This window comes from Lissotriton vulgaris, chromosome 1_1 (genome assembly GCF_964263255.1).
Source record: "Lissotriton vulgaris chromosome 1_1, aLisVul1.2, whole genome shotgun sequence".
NCBI lineage: Eukaryota > Metazoa > Chordata > Amphibia > Caudata > Salamandridae > Lissotriton > Lissotriton vulgaris.
Genome location: NC_141685.1, coordinates 69,521,614 through 69,541,179, shown reverse-complemented (window position 1 = coordinate 69,541,179; position 19,566 = coordinate 69,521,614). Strand labels below are relative to the sequence as shown.

At 45.4% G+C, this 19,566-nt stretch overlaps 1 pseudogene across 1 annotated transcript in view; it reads right to left on the bottom strand.

Moving 5' to 3' along the window:
- Positions 1–1,884: 1,884 nt before the first annotated feature.
- Positions 1,885–19,566, bottom strand: part of LOC147737340 (uncharacterized) — a 49,817-nt pseudogene continuing 32,135 nt past the window's right edge. Inside the window, exons 2-3 of the transcript XR_015296579.1 lie at positions 7,191–7,262; positions 1,885–5,868 (exon numbers count right to left, since the gene is read on the bottom strand). The product of XR_015296579.1 is annotated as an uncharacterized LOC147737340 (transcript). The remainder of the gene's footprint in view (positions 5,869–7,190; positions 7,263–19,566) is intronic.

The window sequence follows — 19,566 nt, the reverse complement described above, 5'->3', positions numbered from 1 at the left end:
GTAACTTACTTCGGCCAAAGTGGAGCAATAGAAAATGCAGCACCATACATAGCCAACCACTGGTAATGCAAAGCCCTCCCATAGGAAATAATGGAGAGAGAGACTTAAAAATCGAACCCATTAAAAAATAAAGATAAAATAAAATTATGTATTTTGCCTTTTAAAAATACACACACCTTCAAAAAAATGTTATAAAATTATATGTATTTAAAATGAATTCGTTCATGATAATATGTTCATCTTTTAATTTAAAAAATATTGCAACTATTAAAAAATACTTTCAATTAATTCTATACATGATTTTTTAAGGATGTACCCCTCCGAATAGAGGTGAATAAGGCAGATCAGTAATTCGGAGTACATAGTAAGAAAATCAGAACGATTTTAGCTAGTTGGGATTTTTGAAACAGATCTGTAAGAAAACCTTTTTTTTACATTTAAAATCAATTAGATCTCTAAGTAAACTGTGAGTTTTTAATTTGTTCATATTTAAAGTTTATAACATTTACATTTGTATTTAACATAAAAATATTTTTTCCAAGTGTAATAAACAATTTAAATATTGTTTATATTTTTTACACAGGGAAAATTCCACCCAAGTTGAATATATAGAAGATATATTTGTATTAAGGTTTAATTAAAGGTGTCCCACCGAAATTAACATTTATAATATGTATTAATAATTTTTAAATTTATTGTATTATAATTGCATGTATCTACAGGCATTTGCATCAAAGTAAATACCGGTCGCAAATGGGCAGATTCTCAGAATCTGCCCCTTTGCGACCAGTATTTTTGCATTTGGGATGCATCATCCCAAATGCAAAAATAGCAATTTAAAGAATCTCTAAATTGAGATTCCTTAAATTGCAATTGCATTTAAGGAATCCCAAATTGAAACTCCTTAAATGCAATGCATGAAAGTAAAAAAAAATAGCGAATTCGCTAATAGGAGTAGCAAATTACCATGAAGTTGAACTTCATGGTAATTTGCTAAAACTTTGAAAAAAGCACTTTTGTGCATTTTTTAAAGTTTCATGTTGCGCACACACATGCCTGTGTGTGTGCAACATATGTGCAGAGATCAATTTCAGGGGTGCAACAGGGTGTCATTTTGACACCCTTGCACCCTTTGGTACTCGCAAATCGCTCATGCGATCTCCCCTTCATTCCTATGGGCCTGGAGACCCATAGGAATGAATGGGACCGCATTCCTTAATTGCGACTCGCAATCTCTCATTCATTCCTATGGGCCTGGAGGCCCCATAGGAATGAATGGGACCGCATTCCTTAATTGCGACTCGCAATCTCCCATTCATTCCTATTGGCCTGGAGGCCCATAGGAATGAATGGGACCGCATTCCTTAATTGCGACTCGCAATCTCCCATTCATTCCTATGGGCCTGGAGGCCTGGAGGCCCATAGGAATGAATGGGACCGCATTCCTTAATTACGACTAGCAATTTGCGAGTAGCAATTAAGGAATGTTTAGGAATCGCTATTTTAATAGCGCTTCCTACATGCATAGGCTTTTGCTATTCCTAAATAGCAAAAGGCTACGTTGATGCATCTGCCAGGTAGTGCTTATTACCCCTCACGAGGCATCAAAGCGCTTTTTCGGACAATAGCACAATACTAAGGAACCCATTAAAGGATTAGTGGTGAATTAGTATAGTGAAAATTGAAATTATTTTGAGTGGTGGACATGTTAGCTGTTATTTGGATTGAAAATATGAAAATCTCTGCAACGTGGTGTCACCTGATTGACTGAAATAACCTGAAATTTGATTTTGGGCATTAATTATAACATATATAATTATACTAAACTAAAAATGATGTTATATTAGTGCTGCAATTCAACAAATGTTATTAAAACATTGTAAAATATTTTTTTCTTTTTAGATATTTTTTGCCTTGAATGACATTTGTTTAGATTTTTAATTAGTTTAAAATACTTCATTTACCGCCGTTTTAATTTATGTCCGTACCTCCATTATTATTCATGGGAGTGTGTTGCAGTTCCAGTGGATGAGCATGTGTGATGTTGGACTCTGAGCTCGGGTACATTTACAACTGTTTTAGGTACATCATGGCAGTTGTGACTGTAGAGGTGTGGTTTGTAAATAGCAATGGGTTTACTCCTTTGTGGGTGAGTGTTTGTCCGTCCCTACACCCCTCCTTACTCCTCCCTTAGCCCCTCCCCTTTATTCATAAATATTTCCCATTTTACACCCACTCCCCTCTGTCCCTCTTGCACTTACTACAAAAAGTATATAAACATGTGCGGAAACTCTGCAGTCGGGGCAGGCAACTCCACAAAGAAAAAGATAGGAGAGGCAGAACGACAGCACATACTTTGTGAATCGCATTTTCTTGTATTTTAGTCGTCCTATAGTAGTTTACGAATAGGCCTGATTATCTGTGAGACTCGCTTGGGTGTATCTGATGAGATTGTAAAGCTTGTGAAACTGTCCTCAGCAGATGGGAAGCAGGTCCATTTGTAGCAAAAAGGACATGGAAAGAGGCAGCTAAAGTGGATCTTTGTAATATGAGGCCATGTCCCCTCGGAACAGAAGTCATTAGGACTATCTAGGGTGGGCCAAGAATGGTTTACATATGGCTGGCCTGTTCTGTAGTGGTACAGAGACTAGAGAATGATGTGGCGGGATGTTGCTGAGATCAACTGCCAGTCATTCCATCACCTTTAGTTTTTCTCAATGATCAGCCGTAAGTGGCGCAGACATGAACAGATGTTGGTCCCATAGAGACCTATGACAAAGGGACTCGTGCTGCAGCCCCCTGGTGAGGCTCATTAAGGCTGGAAACAGTTCGAGGTTACATGCATTCCTGACCCTTGGGGGCGTGGCCTCAAAGTTCAATATCAAATGGACTTTGTGGGTCAGTCATTGCTTATAAACACTCAGGGAATAAAACACGCTGAATAGAATGAGGCCACAAATAGTTGCAAAAGAATGAGGTTAATTCAAGCATTTCCATCCCTCGCTGTGTGCTTTTCTCAGTAGACGGTTTGTTGGACAATCAATAGATTGATGTTTTTGTGGCTGCTTCTGTAAAGGTTTTGCGATGCTGAAAGCTCCTCCTCAGGGTTGACAGTGAGCACCTTTTATTCTCCCACATTGGCTCGCTTATGTAGAAAGGTTACATTTACAACTGAAGTTTTTGTCACATTGAGAGCACGGGTCATTTCTTTTCTCATTGTGCGTTCTTTCTTGTTGAATGAAATTGAATCTCCAGCAGACGCTTCCCAGGCATTCAGAACAATGACAAGGTTTTTTCCAGGTAAGTTCTCGCAGGTTGAGTGAGACCAGATTTCCGACTTTTTCAGCATTCAGAGAGCTAATCTGGTATTTTCCCAGTGTGAGTTCCCTCATGGTGAGTGAAAGTTATTTTATGACTGAAGCTTTTCTGGGATTCAGAACACTGATACGGTTTGAGCCCAGTGTGGGTTCTCTCATGTACAGTAAGGTTGGATTTCTGCCTGAAGCTTTTACAGCATTCAGAGCACTGATACAGTTTAACCAAGTGTGGGTTCTTTCATGTGAAGTGAGATTGGATTTGCTTCTGAAGTTTTTACAGCATTCAGAGCACTGATACGGTTTGAGCCCAGTGTGGATTCTCTGATGTTGAGTTAAACTTAATTTGTAATAGAAACTGTTTTGGCATTCAGAGCACTGATACGGTTTATACCCAGTGTGGGCTCTTTCATGTACAGTAAGGCTGGATTTATGACTGAAGCTTTTCCAGCATTCAGAGCACTGATAAGATTTTTGTTCAGTGTGAGTTCGCTGATGTTGAATCAGACTGCCACGAAAACTGAAGCTTTTTTGGCACGTGGAGCACTGAAATGGTTTTTGTCCAGTGTGAGTTCTTTCATGTAAAGTGAGATTGGATTTGGTACTGAAGCTTTTACAGCATTCAGAGCACTGATACGGTTTTTGTCCAGTGTGGGTTCTTTCATGTAAAGTGAGATTGGATTTGGTACTGAAGCTTTTACAGCATTCAGAGCACTGATAAGGTTTTTGTTCAGTGTGAGTTCGCTGATGTCGAATCAGACTCCCACGAAAACTGAAGCTTTTTTGGCACGTGGAGCACTGATATGGTTTTTGTCCAGTGTGAGTTCTTTCATGTAAAGTGAGATTGGATTTGGTACTGAAGCTTTTACAGCATTCAGAGCACTGATACTGTTTTTGTCCAGTGTGGGTTCCTTCATGTAAAGTGAGACTGGATTTGCGAGTGAAACTTTTGCAGCATTCAGAGCACTGATAAGGTTTTTGTCCAGTGTGAGTTCTTTCATGTAAAGTGAGATTGGATTTGGTACTGAAGCTTTTACAGCATTCAGAGCACTGATACGGTTTTTGTCCAGTGTGAGTTCTTTCATGTAAAGAAAGATTGGATTTGGTACTGAAGCTTTTACAGCATTCAGAGCACTGATACGGTTTTTGTCCAGTGTGAGTTCTTTCATGTAAAGTGAGATTGGATTTGGTACTGAAGCTTTTACAGCATTCAGAGCATTGATACGGTTTATGCCCAGTGTGGGTTTTTTCATGTACAGTAAGGTTGTATTTGCGAGTGAATCCTTTCTGGCATTCTGGACACTGATAGGGTTTTCGTCCAGCGCTAGTTTTCTCATGTTTAGTGAGGTGGGATTGATGGCTAAAGCTGTTCTCACAGTCATTGCTCTTATTCGAGTAGTTTGTTTCTCCAAGTTGGGTTTGTTCCTGGATACATGTCATCTTAAGACTGACTCTGATTTCTGATCATGTACTTGTTTGTTACAACTCAGCATTAACTTCTAAATTACATTTCAGATGCTCTTCTTAACATATGTATTTAACTAATTATAGTTTTTTCCTGGAGATCATTTTCCTACCTTTAAAGGCACCGATCTAACTTGTCTTATAAACTTTCACTGAGGAGCCCCTTGTATTGATTAAGAGGCCCCTCATGGATTCATTTTCTCCAAGTTATGCCCGGGTGAATTCTATCTAGTTTAATTAGTCTCATTTAGTGATTCTAGTTTATCACATTTGATTTAGGAGTTTTAAAGGCACTGATGAGGTCTTTGGGGTTTAGTGTTTGCCTGTTAAGTATGTTTGTTCATACAAGTAATGGCAGGTAATTAGGGCATGCCAGGGTGGTTTATGAATTATCAATAGTGTAACACTGGCCTCTTTTTTACTTTCTGTGCCAGTATATGCTTTTTCTGTTCAGTGGTTAAGACAGGTACATGATCCACTTTGGAAGTTACAGGACAATTTGAAACTACTCGGATCAACCCAAGAGACAGAGTTGGTGGGGGAAAATCTTCCTATATTGGAAATGATAATCCGGCATCTTTGCAGAAACAACATCTAAGAAAGAGCATTTACAATTTGTTTCTTTTAAACAATCTTTAATCTCCTCTGAATCACAGGAGACGGAGTCAAAAGCTTGCACTTGTAAATCGGGGATATTAGTCTTTTTGACAGTTCTGTCACATCACAACACGTCTACGGATACTAATCTGTTGGGGAGGGTTTAAGTCTCCAATGCATTTCTCATAAACCATGAAACAGAATTTACAACACTGAGTTTTCTCAAGTGCTCTGTGTGGGTATCAGTTGTGGCCAATGTTCTCCTTACTCTCAGTTACTGACACTGGGTAAACATTTATGATAATTTTCCTTTAGGGATTTGACAACTTTCACATTCACCAGTTTCTTCCGCTCCAACATCCTCACCATTCCTGGCACATAGAATGTGTTTCTTCTCTAGAGCTCGAGAATGTTTTAACTTTCCTTGAAATAATCCTTTTCGTTGTGTTTCACTAAATTTAAACCTTCTTTTATCTGTTCATGCTTCTGTCACCTGTAGAAATGGAGTCAAAAATTGTAAATGAACACAAAGACAAAATATTTGTGACTTTATACTTTGCACAAAGAAAGCATTAACAAAAACAAGATAGGAAATCAGTTTGAGTTGCATTTCTGATAGTGGGGAAACAGTGTTGATCGGGAGCTTGGGATCACTGGAAATCTAGGATGTGAGAGCAAAAGAAGTAAATATTTAAGAAAGAAACACAGATTCTCAGAAGCATCCACACTATCAAATTGCAATTTCTGTGGCAACGGCTGGGAACATAGTGATATATTTGTCATTCTTGTAATAAATTACTAGATGTTATTTACTCCCCTGCCCACCTAGACTGTTAATCTAATCCTTTTTCCAGTGATCTAGGAAGGGACATTTTATTGAACAGCACAACAGCAAAGGAAACCAGAAAGGGTAAAAAAAAGAAAAACATAAAACAGAGGAAAGAGAAAAAAGGCTATCTTCCACTTTCACCACAGGGGTCAGGCGTAGGAAACTCCACAGTAGGCCTGGGTGGTAAATTCCGCTTGTGGAATTTGCGGAATCTGGGTAATTTTGCGTTCTGCGGAGAACACGGAATTGCCAAAAATTCTGCGATTCGACGGTTTTGAGTAATTTTTTGCTTGCTCGCGCTTTCAAAAAGCTTGTTTGCAAGATATTTCTCCCTGAGCACGCAAACAGCAGTCGCGAACAGGAAAAAAGCAACGCAAACGGGCGGAACAAGCAATTCCGTGTGTTTGCAGAACTTTTGCGTGCTCGCAGAGATTTTTTACCATTTCGCCAAGCTTTGTGTAGCGCGACTACTCAAATTCCTCCCACCCCTACTCTTCAGCAGATGCTTGTGAACCCATAAGTTACTTCTAAATACAGTGCCCCCAAGGTCAGCACCAGGTGCAGCTCCACCGGTCGCACCACCCACATGTACTGTGTCTTTTGCTTGTAGTAGACAGGACAAAAAAGGGCAGGATGGGAGGACGCCAAGAGATGGAAGTCAGATCCAGAGAGAAAATACGCAGAAAGAACAGACAGAGGGAGGATGGTATCATGTGGTCTGGAAGAGGAGACAGATGTGCCAATTGTTAAGGAACTGGTGGGTAAAACTGACCTAAAATGAACTGGACCTGCACTACACTCCCAACATGTACCAGGAGGAATGTGGATCCATCAGGTGATTATCAGAAGTTTGATAACAACAAGAATAGTGCACAGAGGGAGTCAAATGTGGAAGCTGAAGAGACCAAAAAAACCAGAGATCAAGAAAGGGAATAGAGAAAGAAGAAACAGGGGAAAAGGAAATGTAGAGTTATAGGTATCCTTACCTGACAGTTATATTATATTTTGTTCTTCCGAGGATGGCACCCACGCTGCACTGCCTGCTCATCCCAGAATACCTTGAAAGGAAGGAAAGAAATGGTTTTGCATCAGACGACAATCACACTTCATCCCATTTTACAAATAACCGTCCTGAACTTACAAAACAAAAGAATCTCTTGTTCTCTGGATGCCATTGCGAAGCAACTCTGGTTATGAATGCATATCTTTTTTTTGGTTCAAGAGCCATGATCCTTTGCTGGAAAAGGTCTCTGTGAATATAGAGTGCACCCACAGCCTCAGAGAACAAACCCTAACAATCCAGTCCACTTCTTCATAACCCCCATCTTAACATTTACAGACCATGAAACTTGCAAATTAAAACAATCTGGTTTGCAAAGGTACGTTAATGTCCTTGTACATAATTCTGCCCACCGTTCATAAAGCAGTGAACCAGACTCTTAGATTTATACAAACCACGCTCTCTGGGCAACAGTAATTCAAGCTCAAGCTGATGCAGAGTGGGAATAATGAGCAATGGAAGTAACAAAGCATCAATGTGTTGGCGCTTTTTATCTATAACTTATCTGAAGGGATGATGCGGGGGGTCAGCATAAATAAATCCTTCACGAGACAAAACTTGGAACATTGAAATGTTGAGACCTCCATTGAAGACAATGGAGCAGCAGCAGCCTATTCAACCTGATATAGGCCTGCTGCTCTCAACATTACAATGTCCTAATACACAGCCTCTGCCTCTCTGAAATATATGGTTTGGGCAGGAGAAGGCAGAAGATAGAGCCTGCAGCGGGGCACACAGGAGCCTCCCCCCTTCCTCCTCTTATAGCTCGTAGTGTCACTGGTATCTAAGAAGGAAGAGGGGGTGTTCTGCTCATCTCCTGCATCTCCCCGGCTCAACTGAATGATAAAAACAGTTTAGCCGAGCCCAGGGAGAGCCAGGGGCTGACTTCAGCCTCCTTTCACAGCTATTGCTGTGACTGTTCAACATTTCACCCCTGTGGTCCTGCATGCGGCTGTTAACAGTTTCACATTCACAGCAACAACTGTGAAACAAAGGTTTCGGAGTACCGGAGGTGTTTCGACCCCCTCGGTCTCTGGGACACCTTTATTTTATTAATTAACACATTCTGCCCTCATGGGGCAAACAGTGTAATGACCTTATAGTCAGCCGTAGCAGGCAAAACTGCCCATTAAAGGACCGTTCCCTTGGTAAAGGCACTTGCATTTAGCTTTGGAGTTACAGCAAGCAGTAAGGTCATATTAAAGATTTAAAGTAATGGTTACTTAGTCAGAGAAATAATCATCATAATATTTGCAGAAGGATCACATACAGTTAACCTCTAAATTATATCAAAAGCCAGACTCAGATATAACTCTAGATGTAAAGTCAACAGACAGACCACCACAACAAATGTGTGCTAAGAAATAAGAAACCCTTTTTCTATAATTTCAAATAGCAAACTGACATAGAATCTGCTTAGTTAAAAATCAAGGAAAAGTTCTTACGTACAAAATCAGTAAGAGGAGTGACATGTAGTCTGCAATTTGGAAAAGGATAAAATAAAACAAATATCCCAAAACAGTACATTTTATAAGTTTTTAGACAGAGAGAACACATTATTGACATGGTTCGTGATGAGGTAAAAATGACAACAACTAATGAATGTTCATGAAAACATAGCACAACAAAATGTAATTTAATAAAACACACCTACAAAATTAATAATTAATTTTGACTCTTCACCTTAAAGCAGGAGATTGGCATTGGATCTTGCATGTCCTACCATACAATACAGCAACATGGGACAACAATAGTATTAATTCTTCTCAGGTCCTTTACTATCCTCCTTTTTCTACCTGTTTATTTAATTCCTGTGATAGTAGAGTTACATGGGCTCCATATCTCTTCTTTTAGAATGCCTTGCTTAAAAATGTTATCAATGACAGGTATATGCCCTCCTCTGCTTCACGTGTACGGTTGTACTGAGGAGTGTGTGGACACACTGCATTCGGTTTCACCGTGATTTAAGCTGGCTCTGCACTTTCAATCAATTCACATTTCTTTCCTGTAAAATTCCAAGCCTCTTGATTTACTGTACAATTTAAATCTGGATTTAAATACTCTTATGTAAAGCCTGAAAACAATTAACTCTCGAGTTGCCGAATGTAATTTAGAGTCTTCACGTTGTGTTTGAATACCAACATCATCCGGTGTACAATAAATTACACAAGTCAATTTACATGGTTATTCCCTAACAAGTTTCTGGCCATTCATCATTGACCCAATTTGTACGGGAACATTTGCTGACAGCTCATCAGTTGTTTATTAGAAATGCCTACAACTTGGACTCCTTTCCCAAGAGGGGTGGGTTGGGAGCTCCTGTCAGTCTGACTGTGGAACGGGTAGCACATTTAATGATTAAAAGTGATGCTGGGCGTGGCTTGGCGCCGGCAGTAATGGCCGCCTGATCCCGGAGCTCCACCGGCCCGAGCCCTCAGCCTCGATCCAGTCAGAGAGGGCCGGGAGAGGCCCTGGAACGTGCCTGCATCGCGGCCGGCGTGCCGCGCAACGAGAGGCCCCGGCTTGAGGCCTAGTCTTGGTGGGGACGAACTTGGCCCTGCGGCGGGCGCCCAGCCTCTGCTTCACGGAGCGCGCTGGGGGGAGGCCGCATGGGCCGCGGACCTTCGGCCCAGAGCCGGTAAGACCCCTGGCTGGACACTCCTGCCACGTGAGGAGGCGGCTTTTAGGGAACTGCGGCCCCAGCTCGCGGCCAGTCTACCAGTGGCCGACTTCACCCACTGGGGCGCGCCCGACATCCTCCACCTGGTGCCCTGTAAGGGCAGGACATTTTGGGCCGAGGGGCCCCCGGTGAAGTGTCGGCCGACCTGAGACTGCGGCGCATGGGCCTGAGGTGGTGGCGGAGGCCTGGTGCGGCGCCAGAGATACTGTGTAAGTGGCGAGCTGGCCTCGGGGAGTGACTGGGACCCTGCGGAGCCCCGGCCCGACGATCGTGTTGCCTCTGCCGCGGCAGTGGTGGTTCCGCCTCTGCCTGTGGTCCACTGAGGTGCCGTATAGCTGGGTAGTATGGCCCCTGGTGTCCACGCCGATCGCCTCACACTGCCTGAACTTTGAGGCGTTACCTAATACCACGGACCTATCCTATCCGCCCTGGTGATCCTCTCCTGACCGTCGGCCCAGTTGGGGGGCTGGAAACTGGAGGGATGAGCACACAGTGCTTCCATTTTACTAGCTATTTCATTGCGTGCCGGCGACCCACTGTGACGACAGAACACCGCCCCGGCCACAGGTCTGCTTCTCGACGCCAGCTTCAACATGAGGCCTAAGCAGGGTCCGCCCGCACAATCGAACAATCTCGATAAATACACAGTACAGAGGGGTACGCCGCGGACAGAGGTACCGGCGAGCGGCCAGCAGAGCCCAAAGGAACCATCGCTGGCCAGTATTATGACGGCTATTCAGGCACTGGGCACCACCCTTGAAACTAAAATCGACAAGATGGCCATAGAGGTGAACCTTCTCCGGACTGACCTCAATAAAACGTCGGAAAAGACAAAGGCTAATGAGACCGACATTGCGGACCTGCGGGCGTCTACGAAGCATCTGGAAAAGAGAGTCAATGATTTGGTCCATCAACACTGTCAGATGACGATACGGCTGGACGACCAGGAAGGGAGGGCCAGAAGAAGTAACGTACGCCTGGTTGGAGTTCTGGAGGACCTCCAGGGGCCCAGTGTGGAGCTGTTCGTTGAGGATTTAATCCTTAAGCACCTCAAGCCAAAACTTTGTCTAAAATCTTTGCCATCGAGCGCGCGCACCGGGCGCCCATCCCCAAACCTAGCCCGGGAGTGCCACCGAGGACAATTATTGCTAAAATCCTCAACTACAGAGACAGAGATGCTGTCCTTCAGGCGGCCAGACAATTTGGGGATCTACTCTACGAGAACGCCATAATTCGATTCTTTCCCGACTTCACCCTCCAGGCCCAGCGCGAGAGGAGGTCTTTTGCGGGTGTGAAAGGGGCACTCCGAGAAAAAGGTATCAAATACATGATGTTCTTCCCCGCCAAACTCAAGGTTCTCATGGGAAGAAAGTCCTTTTTCTTCACGTCGCCGTTGGAGGTGCAGGAATGGATCGACAAGGAGGTGGCCGTGACGGGCGAGGGTGCGGAGGCCCAGAACTGGAGAGACACTCAGACCGCATCTCTGGGCTCAGCGGCCGGGGGATCTGAACGAGATGGCCAAAGCCAACGCTCCACAAGTCCGAAATGATCGACACAGCAGAGGGACGCCCGAAGACGGCCTTCGCGAGACTCACAGAGCCGATAAGGGTCACTTTAATGTATTGATCTGTTGCCTTTGACTCTTAGATTCTTACCCATGGGGTTAGTTGCCCATATGATATCATAACCAAACATAGACACTGGAATTCTGAGTTGCAGGACTTATGAACTACCTCACTTAGAGGTTGGGGGGGGCGCGGGCGGCGGGTGGGGCCGGGCCAATGATCGCTTCACGTGACAGGTCCATCTGAGGGGAGGGTGGATTGTTCATTGTTGGAGATTCCTCTTTGGGGTGTGTCTCTGGGGCGAAAGGCACTCTGCTAATTGGGGATGTGGGTAGTTCTAAACCCGCAGAGCAGGGCAGCAGGGAGGGGGGATGTGGGTGGGAAGGGCTGGGGGTGGTCGGGAACAGTTTGGTAATGCTGGGCTCCACCAATGCTGTAATGATCAATGTTTGTATTGAACATGAATGTTGGGGAGGTAGCTGGGAGGGTGGGGGAGTTGGGAAGGTTTTACGGTCATGTGTAGTTCGCAATGTCATAATCGACCCGGGCGCCAGAATGCAGGAACAAGTCATGTCACACAGCAACGGTTATGGCTAGGAGATGGGAAAAAAGCCTAAAAGTTCTGAGCTGGGACGTCAACGGGCTAGGAGACAGGCTCAAGCGCACTATAGTCCTGAGATTCATTAAAAGGTACCAGCCGGATGCAGTCCTGCTGTAGGAAAAACACCTCATGGGGAACACATGTCAGGCCCTCAATAGGTGGGGGTACACCCTTGCAGTTCACTCCGGCTTCACCTCAGGCTCCAGGGGTGTAGGGATCCTGTTGCGTCGCTCACTGCCCCTTCACATAGATCACACTGAGTCAGACCCTCAGGGCCGCTTTGCAGTGGTGTCCGGCAGATGGGAAGGTTACCACCTGAACCTGCTCTCTGTATACATCCCACCTGGCCTCCAGACTCAAGCATGCACAGATCTGGGCAAACTGCTTCTCTCCCTCCCTGATGGTCAATTGGTAATGGGAGGAGATTATAATGCTGTAGTGTCGGGGACCCTGGACAGACACCACCCCAGAGACATACCACAGGGGCAGAAGTGGCTGGCGGACTTCTTGGAAGCCTTCGGGCTCACAGACGTCTGGCGGCTACTGCACCCAGCGGATACTCACTTCACCTTCTTTTCCGGGCCACATCGCTCATTCTCCCGCCTTGACTACATCCTCACTCTACTATAACACGACACAACGGTACGAGAAGCCACGCACCTCACCCGTGGCATATCTGACCACTCGCCGGTTATTACCCACATAACGTTCGGGACTCGGCGTGAGTGCTGCATCGCACCAATAAGCGATTGGCACTTGAAGAATGAGGAGACTAGTAGGAAGCTATCTAAGTCAATTACCCAATACTTTGACGATAACGTAGGGTCGGTGGACTCTCCAGACACCCTTTGGGAGGCCTTTAAAACCGTGATCAGGGGGGAGGCGTTGTCGGCCATCGTAGGTAAGCGAAAAGATAAAGAAAAGCAGGTTGCCGCAGTGGAAGCAGATCTGGCGGTGTTAGAGAGGAAAGCGTGTGAAATTGGGGCGACTGACGTACAACATCGACTGCAGCTAAAAACAACGGAATATAGGGAACTAGTTACACAGGAAGCTAAAACAGCAGCCATACATAAGATGGGAAGGCTATATGACCAGGGCGACAAAGCTGGGAAACTTATAGCATGGCTCTATAAAAAACAACAGGCCAATAAAGTAGTGCCAGAAATACAAACGGCCTCAGGGACTGTTCTAACTGAACCCTGGGAGATAGTGGCCGAATTTGCACGACACTATAAACAGGTTTACAGCCGGGAGTCCGACCGCCCAGAGGAGGACTCGGTAGCCCTCCTTACAGATATCCGACTGCCTTGTCTGTCGGAGGAAGACCGAGAAACCCTTCAGAGCCCACTCGAGGTCACTGAGCTTCAACGCGCTATAGCCGACCTCCGCCCGGGAAAAGCCCTGGGACCCAACGGCCTCCCAATAGAGCTCTACAAGCTAAAGCCGGATGCCCTCAGTAACCACCTAAAACACATGTTCGAAAAAAGTAAAGAGGCGGGACTGTTGAAACGAGACCAACGCCTATAGTGGCAATACCTAAAGAGGGGAAACCTAGAGAGTCCTGTGCCTCATATAGACCAATCTCGCTGCTCAACGCGGAGCCCAAAATTTTGGCCAAAACACTGGCAAATCGACTTCAATCGGTCCTGCCTACCCTGGTCCATCCGGATCAATCAGGGTTCATGCCCCACTGCAAAACCGCACTCAACATTCGACGTCTTAATGGGGTACTCGGGCAACAACATAGGTTGCAAGAAGATGCAGTGGTGGTCTCTCTTGACGCCACTATGGCATTTGACACCCTAGAGTGGCCCTACATGATCGCGGTACTTCGTAAATTGGGCTTTGGGCTGAATTTTATATCCTGGATCCGTCTCCTTTACACTGAACCTCTAGCCCAGGTGGTGGTAAATGGTAAGGCGTCCGAGGTCTTCACCCTTGAGAGAGGGACTAGACAGGGCTGCCCTCTCTCTCCCCTCCTATTCGCGCTTTCCCTTGAACCACTCGCGGCCTGGATAAGGCAGGATGTCTACCTCAAAGGGATAGCATGGACGGAGGGATGGGAGGACAAGATCTCCCTATACACCGACAATATCCTTCTGTACCTCTCCAGACAGCTTAGATCTGTCATGGCGGCTCTTGATATCTTCACGATTTTCGGACGAAACTCCGGATTTCTGATAAACTGGAGCAAATCCCACCTTTACGTACTCCCCGGGGACCCCCCGAGGCTCCCTGCCACTTGTCCCATAACAATGGTGGAGGACGGCGTCAAATATCTAGGAGTCTTTGTCTCCACAGACAAGACTCTACTGTACAAAATAAATCTACTGCCACCTCTAAGACGGCTCAAACGCGACGTTAAATCCTGGCGGCAACTTCCATTGTCATTTCTGGCCCTTTTTAAAATGATGGCGATGCCAAGATTTCTCTACGCTTTACAGAACTACCCAGACCTAGTACCCAACTCGTATTTTGCAGCAGTTGAAGCGGCGCAGCGTGACCTCCTTTGAGCAGGGGCGCCTAGAATCGCATTGCGCAAACTCACACTGGGGTGGTACGACGGTGGAATCGCCCTCCCTGACATCCGCAAATATTACTGGGCCGCCCACCTCTCAGCGATCAACCAAGGTACATACAGTGACGGGAACGACCCCGAGTACGGGATGGACAGATGGCTACTTCCTGGGGGGAATTATGAGGTCGCACTCTACTCCAAGCCGGATAAACACCAACTCACAGGACCAACTAAACATTCAGTACAGACATGGCACATTGCTCAGCGAAAACTAGGGTGGTCAGATGTCCTTACTATGTCAACTCCACTATGGGCCTCCGAAAAACTTGGCAACTTGGGGCACACCAAGGGGTTCCGTAACTGGGACCGGATAGGAATCTCACAAATCAGAGACATCTGGGGCCCTAAACGAATCCACACGTTTGCCCACTTGCAGGACACATACGACCTAGCCCAGACCGAACACTTCAGATACATGCAAGTGCGACATTCTCTGCAGGAGAACATTCCACCAGAGACTACACTGCTTCAGACCTCCCCACTCGAAGACAGATTATTGGATGGACACATTACAGACCACGCCATCTCTCTCACATACAAAAAGCTAATCAACAACCCCCCGACGCGCTCCTTCCCCTAAAAGAGAAATGGGTTGCTGACGGGCTAGAGATAGATGAGGAAGAATGGATGTATGCTCTTGCTTCCTTTAGGGAGGTGGCGATTTCACCACAGCGTTCTTCGCGCACGTGTGGTGAAACACTCCGAGGCTTCTGGTGCTTCATCTGTTGTGTTGCTCTGCCTCCCGCCCAGCACTGACACCGCATGGCGGTCTGTTTTACGGGCTTTGCCCTTTTATAATAAGCGTGGCCTGGTTGTATTAAAAAAAAAAATGTTTGAATATATGTGAAAGTCTTCACAGCCACTTCTGTAGTACATTGAAGTCTAACAGTTTGGTTACTCACCTGTTTCTAGAGGCACTCCTGTTGGGGGGAGCCTTTTATAATTTAGTAGGGTGTATCTGTTAATGGGTGCCCGGCCTTCATTAAATATGCATTCACCTTCTGACCATGACTATGTATCAGCTCACTCTGCTGAGGTGCAGCCCCCCCAGGCACGCACTCCTGCAGAGGTTGACAAGCTCCTTTCTTCGGCCATTGCCCAGGCGCTTGCCCCTCTGCAGGACAGCGATAACAAACTGTCTGCGCATGTGTTCAAGACTGGTTCCGATGTTGTGAATCAATCTAGGGCCCGAATTAAATATTCCTGATTCATGCCCTTATGTGGTTATAACAAAACATATCCTTATAAAGGCATTAGAATCATGTCCATATTTAGTCATAGCCAATGCAGTCCTAATACGGCAAGGCTACTCCCATGGATTCCTAGAAAGTACAACGTGTTCTTTAAACAAATCCAAGCCTCCAGCAGCCCGGGAATTCCCCCTGCTTTTGTCTTGATTTGCGCAAGAACTCCTGGAGTCCAGAACATACTGTTAGTTCTTAGTGACGTCTTATGTCAAACCTTACGTCAAACACGGCACCTTCCAACTGTTAGTCTTTTGCTTTGGTCCTATGTAGAGTTTTGTTTATCTGTCTATATTTGTTTTTATAAAAAGTAGTGAATGCAGAGGTATGTAAGGTATGCATGAGAGAATGAATGGTAATAGGATATGGTAAGTTGTTAGGGGTGTTTCGCTTCAACTGCACTTTATGAAATTTACAAATATTCTTTTGAAAGCTTGTTATTTATGATTATGTTTCTATGTGACAAAATAAATTGTATTTATGTATAAACAGTCAAATTGAAAAAACAAAAAAGATAAAAAGAAAATAATAAAATTATGTCTTCAAAGTAACTAAAAGCCTTTTTCTATTTCTATAGCATCCATCTTTATAAAAATGTTTTTTGATAAATTCTTGTGATAAAGTAATATAGGTCTAATCAGAGGTACTTCCTGTGCTTAGTTTATCTTCTTCTCCCCCCTCTGGACCTAAAAATATACTGGGAGAACTCTTCTTTCTGGGTGAGTCCACCCCAGACTTGGACCCTGATGAAGGGTTTCCCAAAGATGGAGAGGGTGAAGATGATTACAATTCCTCCGACGATATGTTTGATTCCGGCAGGTCTTGGTGTCCACGTTCTTCTTGTTCTGATGTTGGTGATGGAGCTCAGGTTCATGCGGATATGTTTGACCCTTCCTGTATCTTTCGACCTCGGAGTTCAGATTGGGTACCTGATAAGAAGACGGCGGATTATGTTGCCGCAAAGATTAGGCAGCCTCTTTCTCAATAGGTGAGATCCCGCCTTAGGTCAGAATGCTCTAGACCGTCTTTTCCCAATGGCGTTGCTAGTACCCCAGAGTTGGACCCTAAGCTCTGTACATTTTTTGCTAAATATATGAAGGATCCAAAAAAGGGGATAGATCGTTCCTGGAGGGCTTGTCAGGACAAGCTTCTTGATGTTGTGGGACCCCTAACTAAAATCATTGAGTTAGCGGAACGGTCCAGAGAGTCAGGCCTTCCTCTCCCGACGGACGATATTGCGGGATGGGCGCAAAGGGCAATGTGTCTCTTGGGCAATGCCAATTGTGCCCTCTCCGCCGAGCGTCGCCGTTCCCTACTTTTGAAAATTGATTCCAAATTAGAAGAACTGTCTTCCTCCAAGGCAGGTTCAGTAGCTCAAGGTATGCTCTTTGGTGATCCCTTCGTTAAGGAGTTAGGAAAGTTTGTAGCCACCTTTTCTGCCCTGGATAAGGTTTTTGGGGGGGCCGGGCGAGGCAGGGGTCGCTCTTCCGGTCGACAATTAAACCAAGGTCCCAATAGAGCACAGGCAAAAAGAAATAATGGATGGAACGATGGCAGACAAGGAACCTTCTATCCTTCCCGTGGAGGCAAGGGACAAGGCAGATGCCATGGTGGCAACAAGAATGCACGAGGATTCCGTGGTAAGCTTGAAAATCCGCTCTCCTGTTCGCCTGGGGGCAGGATTTCTCTGTTTCTAGAAAACTGGGCGGATTTAACGTCAGTTCCTTGGGTGTTAGAGACAGTTCAAGGGTTTCACATAGAGTTCTACGGGTTCCCCATCCAAACATCTCATCCTCGCCCTTTGGTTTTTTCAGACTCAGAGACCGATCTGATAGATCACGAGGTTCTAGATCTTCTTTCAAAAGGTGCTATCACTCTCTCCCATCTTCATCCGTGCGGATTCTTAAGCAATATTATGGTGGTAGAAAAGAAAGAAAAAGGCTTCAGACCGGTTATCAATCTCTGGTCCTTCTACGAGTGGTTAGTTTACCGGCACTTCAAGATGGAGGGAATTCATCTGCTCAGGGACCTTCTTCTCCAGAACGATTGGTTGGTCCGGTTAGACCTCAAAGATGCGTATCTGTCAGTTCTAATTCCCGCTCCCCCCATTGCAGGTTCCTGTAATTCCAGTGGAAGGGTCAAACCTACGAATTCAAAACGATTCCCTTTGGTCTCTCATCAGCTCCTTGGTGTTTTACCAAGCTTCTTCGTCCTGTGGTGGAACATCTCCGCACCAAGGGTATTTGACTAATAATTTACCTGGACGATATGCTGCTCATGGATCAATCCAGGGATCATCTTCTCCTTCACTTACAGATTACAATATCCCTATTACAGAATCTGGGGTTCACCATCAATGTCCAGAAATCGGACCTGGTTCCCCAACAGAGCATGATCTTTCTAGGTTTTCGCATCGACACGAGGGATGCCTCCTTGAATCTTCCTTCTCAGAAGATTTCAAAGATTAGGAAGGAGATTCGACAGGTTCTCCGCAGAGACAGGATATGCCTGTGACAGCTGGCCAGGATTGTTGGTTTGTTATGTCCTCGATTCAAGCCATCTTTCCGAGTACTCTACATTACAGGACCCTGCAGAGGTTGAAGGCCTCCCACCTGCGCAGGGGTCTCACTTACTCGGAGCTGAACTCCCTTTCCTCGGAGGCCAGGGCGGAACTTCTTTGGTGGATGGACTGTCGTAATTTGACGATGGCTGGGTTAGCGCTTAGCTTTGCTACACGTTATTCTCCTTAACTTGGCCATATTAGAAAACGCCATCTTGTACGTTACGGCGGCCATCTTAGATCATGAGCGGCCTCGTGGCCAGCGTGCCCTTTAGTCCGTTGTCCGTACCACTGACCACTCGAGTTTGCCCAGCAACAGGCTATTTTTAGTAAAGGTCAAGCCTGTACATGCGCAGTCCCAACTGACCAGTCACCCCTTAGGAATGTGCCGCCAAACTGACCAGTGAGATTGTAACCCCTCCCATGAGTTGGCTGTGTTCCAAAAATGACCATATATGTACATAAAGCTCTGTAACTTTGTACCGCCTATCTTTTATTACCTGTAAACTGTATAAAAGACCGAGTCACACCAACGTTCGGTGTGATACTTCTTGCATTGCCGAAGGGTGCTGTAGGAATGTACCACCACCCCATGGGGTCTTAATAAACTTGTTCTTTGTACTTTTCAGTTTCCGTGCCAACAGTTCTTTCAGTGTAAGTGGGTTATCTACGGAGCATGTAGGCCTTGGGAACCCGATACCACAAATTGGCGACCACGAAGGGACTCATCGGCGACTCGGATGCCCGAAGGAGAGGTCGTGACGAAGGATTGGACACTCGCCATGGACGCGTACGCTGCCACCGAGTGACTCGAGTCTTGGCACCCACGGTGTTTCTTCCTTTCCTTCCGATCTGACCTTCCAGGTGGCGCCGGTCTCCGACTGAGTTCTTGATCGTCTGCGTTGCTGGATAAAGTGTCGTTTGGCTGATTCGATTAAAGACCTTGGCAGTTGGAATCTGGACCTTTGAGATTTGGGTAAGATTTGTGATCGGTAAGGTAGTCTGTGGACGCTTACTGAAGTTCTATGATTTGTGATCGGTAAGGTAGTCTACGGACGCTTACCGAAGTTCTGT